The following is a 12430-nucleotide window of genomic DNA, read 5'->3' on the forward strand; positions in this document are numbered from 1 at the left end:
CCCCAGCATCCTGCCTCTCTTGCCTACAAACTCACAATCTTCTTTAAGAATTCGTCCTGATTAAGGAGAGGGAAATACTGTTGCATTAAACCTCTGATTGTATTAAATTGTCTACTATATGAAGTGACAAAGCTAATCCTATTTTCTCCCCTTACTTTTCTTTGATTTTTTTTAACTCACTTCCATTCAATCATTCTGTTCTAGAGACCTTATCAAGTTTTACATTAGCCCTTTTAAGAGTCTGGTTACTATAACCTCTCTGTTGTAATCGGGTTTGTATAGATTTACATTATTGATCAAAAAGTTCATTGTTGGTGCAAATCCGTTTTTACCCATACCAGCTCTCCATACGGGCTAGAAGCAATAGTATGGCTCGGATGGTAACTGCTTGCTTCCGATATCGTATTCCCTACTGTGGGTTTTCTAAACATTGTAATATTGACTTTTTGCTGAATAGAATCCCCCATGAGAAAAAGATCCAAAAAGGGATTGATTTAGTAAGCACTGATTTAGAGAATTTTAAATGAAATTGTTCATGTTTATATAATTAATAAACTGGTATTGCTGCTTCATTTCCTTTCTAGTGTTGAGCGGACCCGAACTGTAAAAATCCGGATCCGCGCGGTTTCCGCGTCCGATCTCTCTCTCTCTCTCTCTCACTCTCTCTCCCTCTCTCTCACTTCTTTGCGGATCCGCCGCGGATCCACCGGACCCGGATTATTTACAGTCTGCTGAACTCTAATCCTTTCCAAACATTAAGAATATCATCAGGAAACAACCTTACCAGAGTATACTGTCTAAAAATGGATTAAAAAAAGAGTAAATAAATCTATACAAACCCGATTACAATGGAGAGGTTATAGGAAGCAGAATCTCAAAAGGGGCAATGTAAAAATTGATAAGGTCTCTAGATTAGAATGATTGAATGGGAGTGAGTTCAAAAATAAAAGAAAAGTAAGGGAGAAAATAGGATTAGCTTTGTCACTTCATATAGTAGACAATTTAATACAATCAGATGTTTAATATAAAAGTATTTACCTGTACTTATTCAGGACGAAGTGTTGGTGGAAATTCTTAAAGGAGGTTGTGAATTTTATTTAGCCAAGAGAAGCAGGACGCTGGGGGACATATTGTCCCATAGTTTCTTCTGCCCCGGAAAAAAACTTTTCTAAAACTTGGCTTTCCTTATTATTTTTCGGGTGCAGTCTAAATATGTGTTTGGTATGTCAATTTTCACATAAAATAAAGACTTTTCAGGGATATGAGTCACACTTGCTCTAGATCAGGTCGTTCATTGGGAAACGACATACACTATTTATATTATCAGGTGTACACATTGCAATCTACTTTATGTGGGATGTACCATAAGACGGTTAAAAGTAAAAATAGCAGAACATATAGCGGGCATCTGTTAACACTTTAGGAGTGGTAAAACATTTTACTGATATTCATAGTGGTAATTTGGATTACTTTTCATTTTTTGGTATAGCGAAAATTAATAAGCCTAAAAGGGGTGGAGATTGGAGGAAATTACTATTGAAAAATGAAGCCCGATGGATTATAAAATTAAATATGAGGATACCACATGGATTAAAGTATCGTAATGATTTAATGTTTATTTATTAAGTTTTGGATTTTTGTATTAGTATATGAACTGATATATTTATTGTTATCACGTGGGTCTTTGAATATAATTTTGTGGATGAATGTAAAGGTTATAAGGATGGTATTAGAATTGTGTTTTTCTTAGTTGGTTCACATGTGTATTATATTATTCTACTTAACTAATTATGATGTCATCAGAGGGAGTACCTGTTTTAATGGTTTCAAATTTTGCCAGTAACCGATATGGATATGTTACGACTAAAGGGTGCTTTACACGCTGTGACATCGCTAGCGATCTCGTTAGTGATGTGACACGTCAGATCGCAGATGCGATCTGCCGAGATCGCACATGTGATCGGAGCTACAAAACGACTTATGTGCGATCTCGGCATTTCGCATCTGTGATATCACATGTCACATCGCTAACGAGATCGTTAGCGATGTCGCAGCGTGTAAAGCACCTTTTAGACTCATACAGAATCAAAATGCGTCAATGTATTCCTTCAGGCTCCACTGATGTTTTAATATTTGAAATAAAAAAGAGATTATTTTAGTGAATCCAAGTTTCCAGCTTCAAAACTTCCTTTTTGAAACTTTTTTCTAATCATTACTAAGTTTAGGGATATGGTTACAATTAGCATTAGGGCTAAAGTAATAAAATAGTACCCTTAACAAAATGTAGTAAAATATTTTAACATATCCTTTTATTTTTTAAATTTTGTTGGCTGTTATCAAAATGCAGATGGTCAGTATATCTTAAAGTGCAATTCCCCAATTCATGTGGTTGTGGAATAATGGATTTAATACTCGAATGGTCAATGGACTTGGGGAGTGCACAAGGGGCACAAACTCTTGCTTTGTCTTGTCAATGTACTATGCCACTGCGGGTGGGGAATAGATGGCGTATGAACAGGATTATATTGCAAAATAAAATGACTGATGGGAGCTTTACAGAAGAAAATCAACCTGGCAGGGGGTTATTGCTAATATCCAGAGCTCTGGCTGGATTTCAACTGCCCTTAAACCAACTCAGATCTTATTTGTAAAAAAAGCAACGTTTTTGTATCTTAGCCATAAGTTGTTTCCACCTTTGTTTTACTACCCTACCTTGCACTTTAATTGTTTTTTGAGCATAAATCTAATGACAGACCCTTGCTAACCCTGTGGTAACAATGTAATATATGCAGCCCATTCAGTATTATACAATGTAATTTAGTGAAATTTAATTTACCAAAAAGCGCAATGTTTGGGTTTCACGTTTACATTGGTATGCATGCTTTATGATCATAAATAGGGATGAGTCCGTACCAAACACCTTGTGTTTGGTGCTGAACCGCAAACTCAGATCTTTGACTGTACGTCCTGTTCATGTTTTGATTTGTCATCCAAATAAAGCCTCTTGAAAGGCTGCAGAGCAGCCAATCAGCAAACTTTTAGGGAGTGGGCACTACCATAGCTATCGCAGCCATGCCAAGTATTGGCCACGGAAATCGCTGAAAAAAATAAATAAATAACCGGCTACAAATGGAAGTTAAATGGTAGTAAGAGCAGGATAGTTATACATACCATGTTTCCTGGAGGACTACACTCCAGTCAGACTCTCTTCCGGGTTCACCTATTATGCTTCAACAATATTCACTGCTTTCCCCGCCCACTCTCTGTGCCAGTGTCTTTTATTGGTTTCAGACTGCTATGCACACCTCCAACCTGTATCTGCATCTGTGATTGGTTACAGTCAGTTTTCTGTATAGTAGTGTAAAAATAAATAAATAATAAAAAATGCTCCTGCCATATTTTGATAGCCAGCGCGGGTAAAACAACAGCTACATCCCCCACCTGTGAGCTTTACCATGGCTGGATATCAAAATAGAGGGGGGAAAAAAAGACATAGGGTTACCCCCATTTTTGATAACCAGCAATTGTAAAGCAGACAGGTGGAAGCTGGTAATATCACGATGGGACCAGCCATGGATATTGCCCCCCAGCCTAAAATTACAAGCCTACAGCTGCCCAGAACTGGCACATCACATTAGATGTAAGAATCCTGGTGCTTTACCGACTCATCCTGATTGCCCTGGTGCAGTGGCAATTGGGGTAACATAAGGGGTTAATGATAGCTGTGATTTGTCAACAAAGTCAAGCCCTAGATTAGTAATAGGCTGTGTCTATGGGTCACCTTCATTACTAATCCTGTAAGTGAAAAGAAATAAAATACAAACACTGAAAAAATCCTTTATTTTAAATAATATACACACAGCCCCTTTCCCACTTATATTAACCCCAAAAGCAACCTTGCAGATCCGACGTAATCCATAAAAAGCTCTACAATGATTTTCAGCTCTGCTACATCCGAAGCCTGCATTGAGGGAAAACATTTCCACGCTCCTCAGATTTTGGCACAGTGGATAAAGCTCAGCTGTGAGCAGGTGAAGTTACTCATTTCAATGAAGGTCACACCCAGGTTCCCGCACTGCTCTCGGTGAAAGTGCTGCCAGACTGTCAGATTGTGGGTCACAGCCGTGACCCTCAATCCAACAGTGCGGCAGGGGCTTCAACTATTACTGAGGACAGCGGGGGAACCCCCAGTGTGACCTCAGGTGAACTGAGTGACATCACCTGCTCACAGTCAGGTTGGGTTCCCCATTGGCTGGTGATGTCACTCAATTCAGTGGTGGTCACACCCGGACTACCCCCCGCTGCTCTGAGTGAAAATGCTGCCTGACTGTCGGATTATGAGTCACAGCCGTGACCCACAATCTGGCAACACTTTCACTGAGGCCAGCAGGGGAACCCGGGTGACCTTTGCTAGAAATGAGTGATGTCACCTGCTCACAGCCAGGACCCTTCACTGCTTTCAGTGTTTCCTGGAGATTGCAGAGAGCGGACATGTTTTCCTTTTTCTGCGTGCTCCGGATATAGTAGAGCTGAGGCTCGGCGTGGGACTTTGTATGGATTACGTTGGATCTATGAGGGTGTTTTGGGGGTTAATAAATGTATGAAGGAGGGTGTGTGCATTTTATTTCAAATAAAGTATTTTTTCAGTGTTTGTATTTTATTTCTTTTCACTTACAGGATTAGTAATGGGGGAGTCTCAGATGCCTCCCCTTACTAATCTAGGGCTTGATGCAACTGTCATTTGTTGACAAATCACAGCTGTCATTAACCCCTTATATTACCCTGAATACCACTGCGCAAGGGCAATCAGGATGAGTTGGGTAAAGTATCGGGATTGGCACATCTAATGTGATGTGTCAATTCTGGGCAACTGCGGGCTGGTATTTTAGGCTGAAGGGGGCCAATATCATCTCTGATTTACCCTGGCTGGATATCAAAACTGGGGCAGACTCTACGTCCTTTTTCCCCCTCTATTTTAATATCCAGATACAGTAAAGCTCACAGGTGGGGGCTGCTTGCTGTGAAAATATGGTGAGAACCTACGTTATTTTTAAAAATTATTTATTTTTACAGTCCAATACAGCACACTAACTACAACCAATCACATATATGGACATACTGTAGGTTGGGGGTCGTGTATAGAAGTCTGCAACCAATTACAGAATAAGCGGGCCCAGAAGAGAGTCTGACTGCAGTGTGATCCTCCGGGAAACACGGTATGCATAACTATCCTGCTCTTACTACAATTTAACTTTATTTGTAGCTCCCTTAGTGCTTACTATGGCCATTTTAAAGCCCAAAAGATTTAATCGACCATTGACTTGTATGGCGTTCTTTGTTCGGGGTCAAATTCAAGATCAAATTCAGCTGCCAAACCCGATTTCTTTTGTTTAGTCCATGCTGGTTCGGCGAACCTGAATATCCACAGGTTTGCTCATCACTAATCATAAAGTTAAATGGTAAAAAAATCTAGAAATTGAAATATTTGCAGTTGAATGCATGGCTCACTGTGTACTAACCTACTAATATATTAAAGAAAGTTTGGAGCAACAGTCGTTCCGATAATGCTACTTACCATCAATGCTGTATATTGTGAGAACAAGAACTATGAGTAAAAAAGCTTATATTCACCTAAAAGAACACATCTCACTTTACTGGGTATCTGCTTTTCAGAGCCTCTGTGCTCTGTCTTATCCTTTAAGCAGCATATTCCTCCATTTCTAAGATATTCTGACATAGAAAACTACAAAGGAAGATAAAAGCTGTTTAAGGCCTCTTTCACGCATCAGTTTTTTGCCGTAAGTCACAATCCGTTGGCTCAACGAATTGATGGATCCATCGCAGATTGTGGAAAAACTGAAGCGACTGATCCAACGAAAAAACGGATACGTCGCCGGATTCCATCATTTGACAGATTGTGACGGATCCTGCACCCATAGGCTTCCATTCTATCAAATGACGGACGTCGACGGATCTGTCGTTGTCCGTTTTTTCTACATAGACAAAAAAACGTTACTTTGTACATTGTTTCCGTCCGACAGACAAAGAATTTTCGACAGATCCGTCTCTAATACAAGTCTATGAGAAAAAAACTGATCCAGCGGCATCAGTCGCTGAATCCGTTTTTTTTAATTTGACGGATTGTGACTAATGGAAAAAAACTGATGTGTGAAAGGGGTATAACCATGTTAGTTCAGCTTCTCATTTGTGTATGTGGATATGAAAGTGACACATAGAGTGACAGAATGTGAGTTATTCAGTATTTGTTACAAATGTTACGCTGTAACCAGTCTTTACTAATTCAGATTATCATAACCATATCTGTTCTTTAACACAATTCTAACTGCTATGTTTTGGGAAAAACCTAACTATGTAGCCAACTTAATACAGCTACTAAACTTGTGGCCAGCTAGATTGTCACAAATTGCTCTGTGTTATGTGCATTAGTTATCCATGAATGTAAAGGAGTGCCAAATCTAGCTAAATGTCCATGGTATTAATTGTATATTTATTAAAACAAAAAACTAAGTTTTTCAGTGTTTTTTTATCGTTTCAATTATGAAAGGAATGTTATTGGATGCAAGATGAATAAGTTTTATGTTGTTAAAAGTGTTATTCTATGTAAAGAGTAATATGGCTTATCACTACTTAACCATTGGTCAGAGATGATTATGTGGACCATAAAACACATAAACCTTTAGCGAATATTATTGGTTGAGTTAGGCTGCATTATCGAATCTAACTCTAGTTCTAAACGTTATTTTAACTAAAGACGTTGTTTCTTCCTCCATCCAGATGTTGGCAATTAGCAAAATGCCCATTAATGTTGTATATTGTGTGCTTACTATTTTACATGTAACTAGCTGTTTACATTAATAAAAGCAGAAAATATACTGTATATTGCTACAAAGTAATCATATAAAGACCAGTAAAATTAGCAAATGAGCTAAGATTGGCCCTGCTACCTGATGCTGAAGCATTAAGGGCTATGATGTATTTAGTGCTAGTGCAACAGCTTCTAAAGCAAATTACTATAGGCCATTTTAAATTAATTTTTTCAATTGGTTGGTTGAATAATTATTAGGTATATCACCACGCAGTGTTTTTTTAACCAGTTATTTGATGAAAATTTTCATAAGTCTAACTCCAGCTGTACAGAAACATAAGTGCCAAAAAGAGATGTATTTTGTCATATTTTACGTCTTTATTATTAAAAATAAAGATAAGTAGAAACAGCAATGTGTTTTTATTTTATATTCTGTGGCTACAGGTTCTCAAACCTACAGTTGATAAGGAAGCATTGATGTTATCAGTCCTACTGTTTAGCACGTCACCTCCAGATTCTGAAAATAGCCAGTTTCTACAGATGTAAAAGAAAAATAATGAGCAAACCCAACATCATTATTAGTGATTAGTGATGGGCAGACCCAGACTGCAAAAGTCCAGATCTGCGCGGTTTTAAACGTACCCAAGTGCCGGGCCAAGGAATTCCGGCTAATGATCTGGATCCGGCACTCAGGAAATACAAAAAAGTAAAGGAAAAATGAAGAAAAAAATAATAAAGGAAGAGCTTTATACTTATCCGAGGCACCAGCACGACTGTAACTGCTTTCTGGCAACTCAATCACTTCCAGGGCCGCTCATTACCTTCATTGCATAAAATTGCATATGTGATTGGTTACAGTCAGACGCACCCCCACGCTGACTGACAGCATGTCTCACACTTCAAATCACAGACTCTTTCTGCAGGTCTATAGCATACAGAATAAATAAATAAATTAATTAATTAAGAAATTGGCGTAGGGACCCCCCCCATATTATGATACCCAGTACAGATAACGCACACGGCTACAGGCTGCAGCCCCCAACCATGTGCTTATCTTGGCTGTGTATCAAAATAAGAGGAACAGCATGCAGCTTTTTTAATAAAATTATATAAATAATTAAAAAACAGCGTGCGGTCCTCCCAAGTTTGATACCCAGCCATGATAAAGTTGACAGCTGGGGACTGGTATTTTCAGGCTGGGGAGACCCATGGTTATTGGAACCCCCAGCTTAAAAATTGCAGCCTGCAGCCACCCAGAATTGTCACATCCATTAGATGTGACAATCCCGGCACTTTACCTGGCTCTTCCCGATTGCCCTGGTGCGGTGGCAATCGGGATAATAAGGGTTTATTTGCAGCTCACAGCTGTCACAAAGCCCTCGATTAGTAATGGGGGGTCTATGAAACCCCCATTACTAAGCTGTAAGGGAAAGTAAATAAACACAAACTCCAAAAAAATCCTTTAATTGCAGTAAAAAAAAAAATACAAAAAACCCTCCCTCTTTCACCACTTTATTAACCCCAATAACATGCCTGCAGGTCTGACGTAATTCATACGACGTCCCATGATAATTCCAGCTCTGCGACATCGGAAGTCAGAGTGCACAATCATGGAACATGACTGCCAGCTGTGGACTTAAGGCAAAGACTGAGCTTTAGCGATGAGCGGTGACATCACTCAGGGGATTTGCCGTCACAGCTGGAGATTCCCACAACCCTTCACCTGTGACCGCAGCTAACCTGACCCCATCTCTCAAAGCCTTCCATGGTATAGAGCTCTTCATCTGGAGGCTGGAATTAAGGTCTCTCCTATTCAGTGATGAGTCCCGCTTTTATCTTAGATGCAATGATAGCTGGAAATTGAGAATATAAACTGAACCTGGCTCACTAACTTATGTTACTCAGAAGTAAAAAGACTTTCAATAGAATTGAAATACTTTGGGACACAATTTAGAAAATGTTGCACTACATTTAGAATTGAATGTGATATTTATTGCAATAATAATGATCTAGAGGGTACACAGGCAACAAATTATTTAATTCTGAGTGCAGCACCTTGTGTGAAATGGAAATTGATCAAGAAAAGGAGAAAAGCTTCACACAATTTAGATGTGCACACCAGTAAATACAAATAAGAATGTACAAATCTGTATTAAATCCATAGACAAACACACCATAAAACCATTTAAAAACCAGATTTGTCACAAACCACAACCCCGATAGGATTACAATATACCACTCATGTGATGGTGATCGAATTATACAATAATAATCAATATGAAAATAACATATCCATTGTTTCAATCCCCAATGCAGCGCACACACATACACAATATATATATATATATATATATATATATATATATATATATATATATATATATATATATATATATATACATATATATATATATATATATATATATATATAATGTGTATTATTTGCCAAAATATCAGCACTAATATTCCAAGCTCAACATATCATTATATGGATGTATAGAATTATAGAACTAAAAAAAAAAGGTGATACGAAAATAATTACCTATAGACAAGCCACTATATCTGTAGTAGTAACAACATGAACACCATGTAAAGTATGGAGCATATCTATCATACCTGTATGTATAATGGCAAAGGGACCTCAAGTTACCAGATGTATATTGTGAAAAAGGGGTAATTAGGATGTTACAAAGTGATACCCATAGAAAAAGTCAAAAACCTATCCCCTATGCCATAATATAGAGCCAGTATTATGTGGTACCGGTGACCAAAATCAGGATAAATAATCACCCACATATGCTAATAGTCAATGAAATTTAAATAATAAGGTTATATATGTGTGCACACAATAGTCAAGATGTAGATCTTAGAATTGGTTGAAATAGCCGCACACCAGGCCAAGTGACAGGCAAAAAAAAAAAAAAAGGTCTCAGAGTGTTACCATGTACTGTATTTACTCCAAGCATCCATAATGGAGGAGGCTGGAGTGGTTGCTGTGTGCCAGGTGGTGAGCTGCAAAAAGGGAGGTTGACAGAGTGGAGAAGAGGTCGTGGTAGAACCCCACACGTTACGCTGTCTATCACCTTTGTCAGGGGAAGTGACCTATGGATTCAATAAGCACGTATATAAACAGAGGTAATGCGCAATTAAGTCAAATTGGATTGATTCTACCTGTGAGAAGTGCTTACACTAATGTGCTGCAGTCAGCGTCCATATTGGTATCGCATATATGCAGGCGCCGGCGATCACCCTAGAAGAGCACACTGCCCTTTATCCATTGTGCCTGCGCGGGTATCATGTTCACAACGCATGTGCGAGTAAAATGAGGACTGCGCATGTGTGAATATATATTATAGTCATAACCTCATTGTGCAATTGATGTACCGCTATAAGAGCACATAATAAAAGTAACCGCACATGCGTGAACATGCCTTACAGCCACAACCTAAATGCAAAATCATAATAACGCTGAAAAAGCAGCATGATAAAGGACACTGAACGTGATTTGTGACCGAACTGCCAAGATGTAAGAAAACATGCTAGCATGTGCATAGTTACATGTAAATCAGGCTACAAGGCATGAATTACCCACATTATTTATTAATATATTTGTAATCACCAATGTATTGTAGTCACACACACGCTAATAAGAAAATTATGCACATGAGAATTGCATTGTTACAAGAAGCAGTATGAACTACAAAATTATAGAAGTACGTGGAAATGCAAAGATCAAGGAGGGTATGGGAATGTTGATCGATAAAAAAAAAAAATGATATATAACAAATAAATGAGAGCATAATCACATATAATTCCAATGAAATGTGAAGATAACATAAGCAAGCAGCGCTATGTGCCCACGCTGCGGATTTTGCGCGGATTTTGCCGCGGATTTTCCGAAAATCTGCAGCAGCGGCACTTCCAAGCCATTTCAATGGCATTTTGGAAATGCTGTGTCCATGCTGCGGATTCTTCCGCGGCGGATTTGCCGCGGATTTTGATCCGGAGAAATCTGCAGCATGTCAATTATTGTTGCGGATTTTGGTGCGGATTTTGGGTATAGAATGGGGAAAAAAAAATAAAAAATCCGCATCAAAATCCACGGCAAATTCGCGGTAATCCGTGGTAAATCCGCGGCAAAAATAAGGTGCGGATTTGCCGCGAAAGTCGCAGATTTTCATGAAGAAAAATCCGCAGGTACATTCTACCGTGGACACATAGCCTAAACTTCAAATTGAAATAACTGACAAATAGGGATTTCCAGTTATTCTCCTGTGCTGGTGTGTGCCTAACTTCAAACCGCATAGCGGCTCTGATCTGACGAGGGTAGGCAGATTTGTTATTCTGCCAGGTATGAATTGGCCAGAAGGAGACCTATTAGAATCAAATGACTCTAATTAGGACCTAAAGAGATAAGGGAAGCCCCATACGGTCTACATGTAACTGAGAATTGTGGTGCCGTTGGTTACCTATAATATAGAAAGGATAACAACATATATCGAACCGCATCCTCAGTTCTATTAATAAAATAAATTACCAAAAGCCAAAAGAGCCTAAATTGTGTACAAGTAGCTCCAACCAAATATATTATTGGAATAATGCAGAAAAAAAACGTAAAAACCAGAGAGATTACATATTGAGACTGACGAGTGACAGGTAACAGTAAAAGAACCAATGCAAAAAAATAATATCTTGTGCTATGTTGTTAAAATTAGAGAGGAAAATTAGATGGGAGCCAGTTGCTAGTCCTTACTGCTCGGTACATGCATTTCCTAACACCAGTTGTTATTGGGCCAATATTTCAGTCAATTGATGGATAGATGGTTGACTTCCAATTGCCAATGGATGATCCAATCTCCCTAATAGAAGAGGAGAGGGAAGATTTCTTCAACAGATGTCAAAAGTTCATTGGATCTTTATACTTTATGGTTCTATATTTCGAACTCCTGTATCTGTAGATTGCATATGAATGGTTGCTTGGATTTCCAATCCTTCAGCCCATAATAAGGGTTTATGCATCGACCCTCCTCTGCCAGTACTCGAAATATTTTGAAAACCTATCATACAGATATTCTTACAGGAACATTGATAGGGATGTAGGAAATGCGATACACCTGAAGTGAAGGATTTACCTTTTTTCATGTCCGAATTGGCCAAGTTGATTATTGAAGTGTGTTTTTGGATTATTCTTCTTAGCTCTTGAGACGTCTGGCCTTTGGACAAGAACAAATAATGGCGTAAACTACTTTAATAGTTTATGTATTTTTGAGTCCATCAGGTAAGTAAAGTTGTCCTTTATAGGATACATGAGTTGACAAATGTTGCATCCTCCACAGGAAAAAGAGCTTCTAATTATCGTTGCTCTATTGAGTCTACGGATTGGTCTTTTGAAATGTCTTTTAGTTAAAATGGCTCTCAATCTGGGTGCCCTCCTGGCCATCAGAAGAGGGACATCACTCATTAGAGAGGAAATTTGAGAGTCTGTGCTAAGAATCTTCCAATCGTTTTGTAGGATTTGCCTTACCTTGGTCCATTGGTTATTGAAGTCAGTAACCAGGCAAAGTGGTTGGTCCTGATTGGTGATTCGTTTCTCCATCAAAGTCT

Source organism: Anomaloglossus baeobatrachus, chromosome 7, assembly GCF_048569485.1.
Source record: "Anomaloglossus baeobatrachus isolate aAnoBae1 chromosome 7, aAnoBae1.hap1, whole genome shotgun sequence".
NCBI classification, from domain to species: Eukaryota; Metazoa; Chordata; class Amphibia; order Anura; family Aromobatidae; genus Anomaloglossus; species Anomaloglossus baeobatrachus.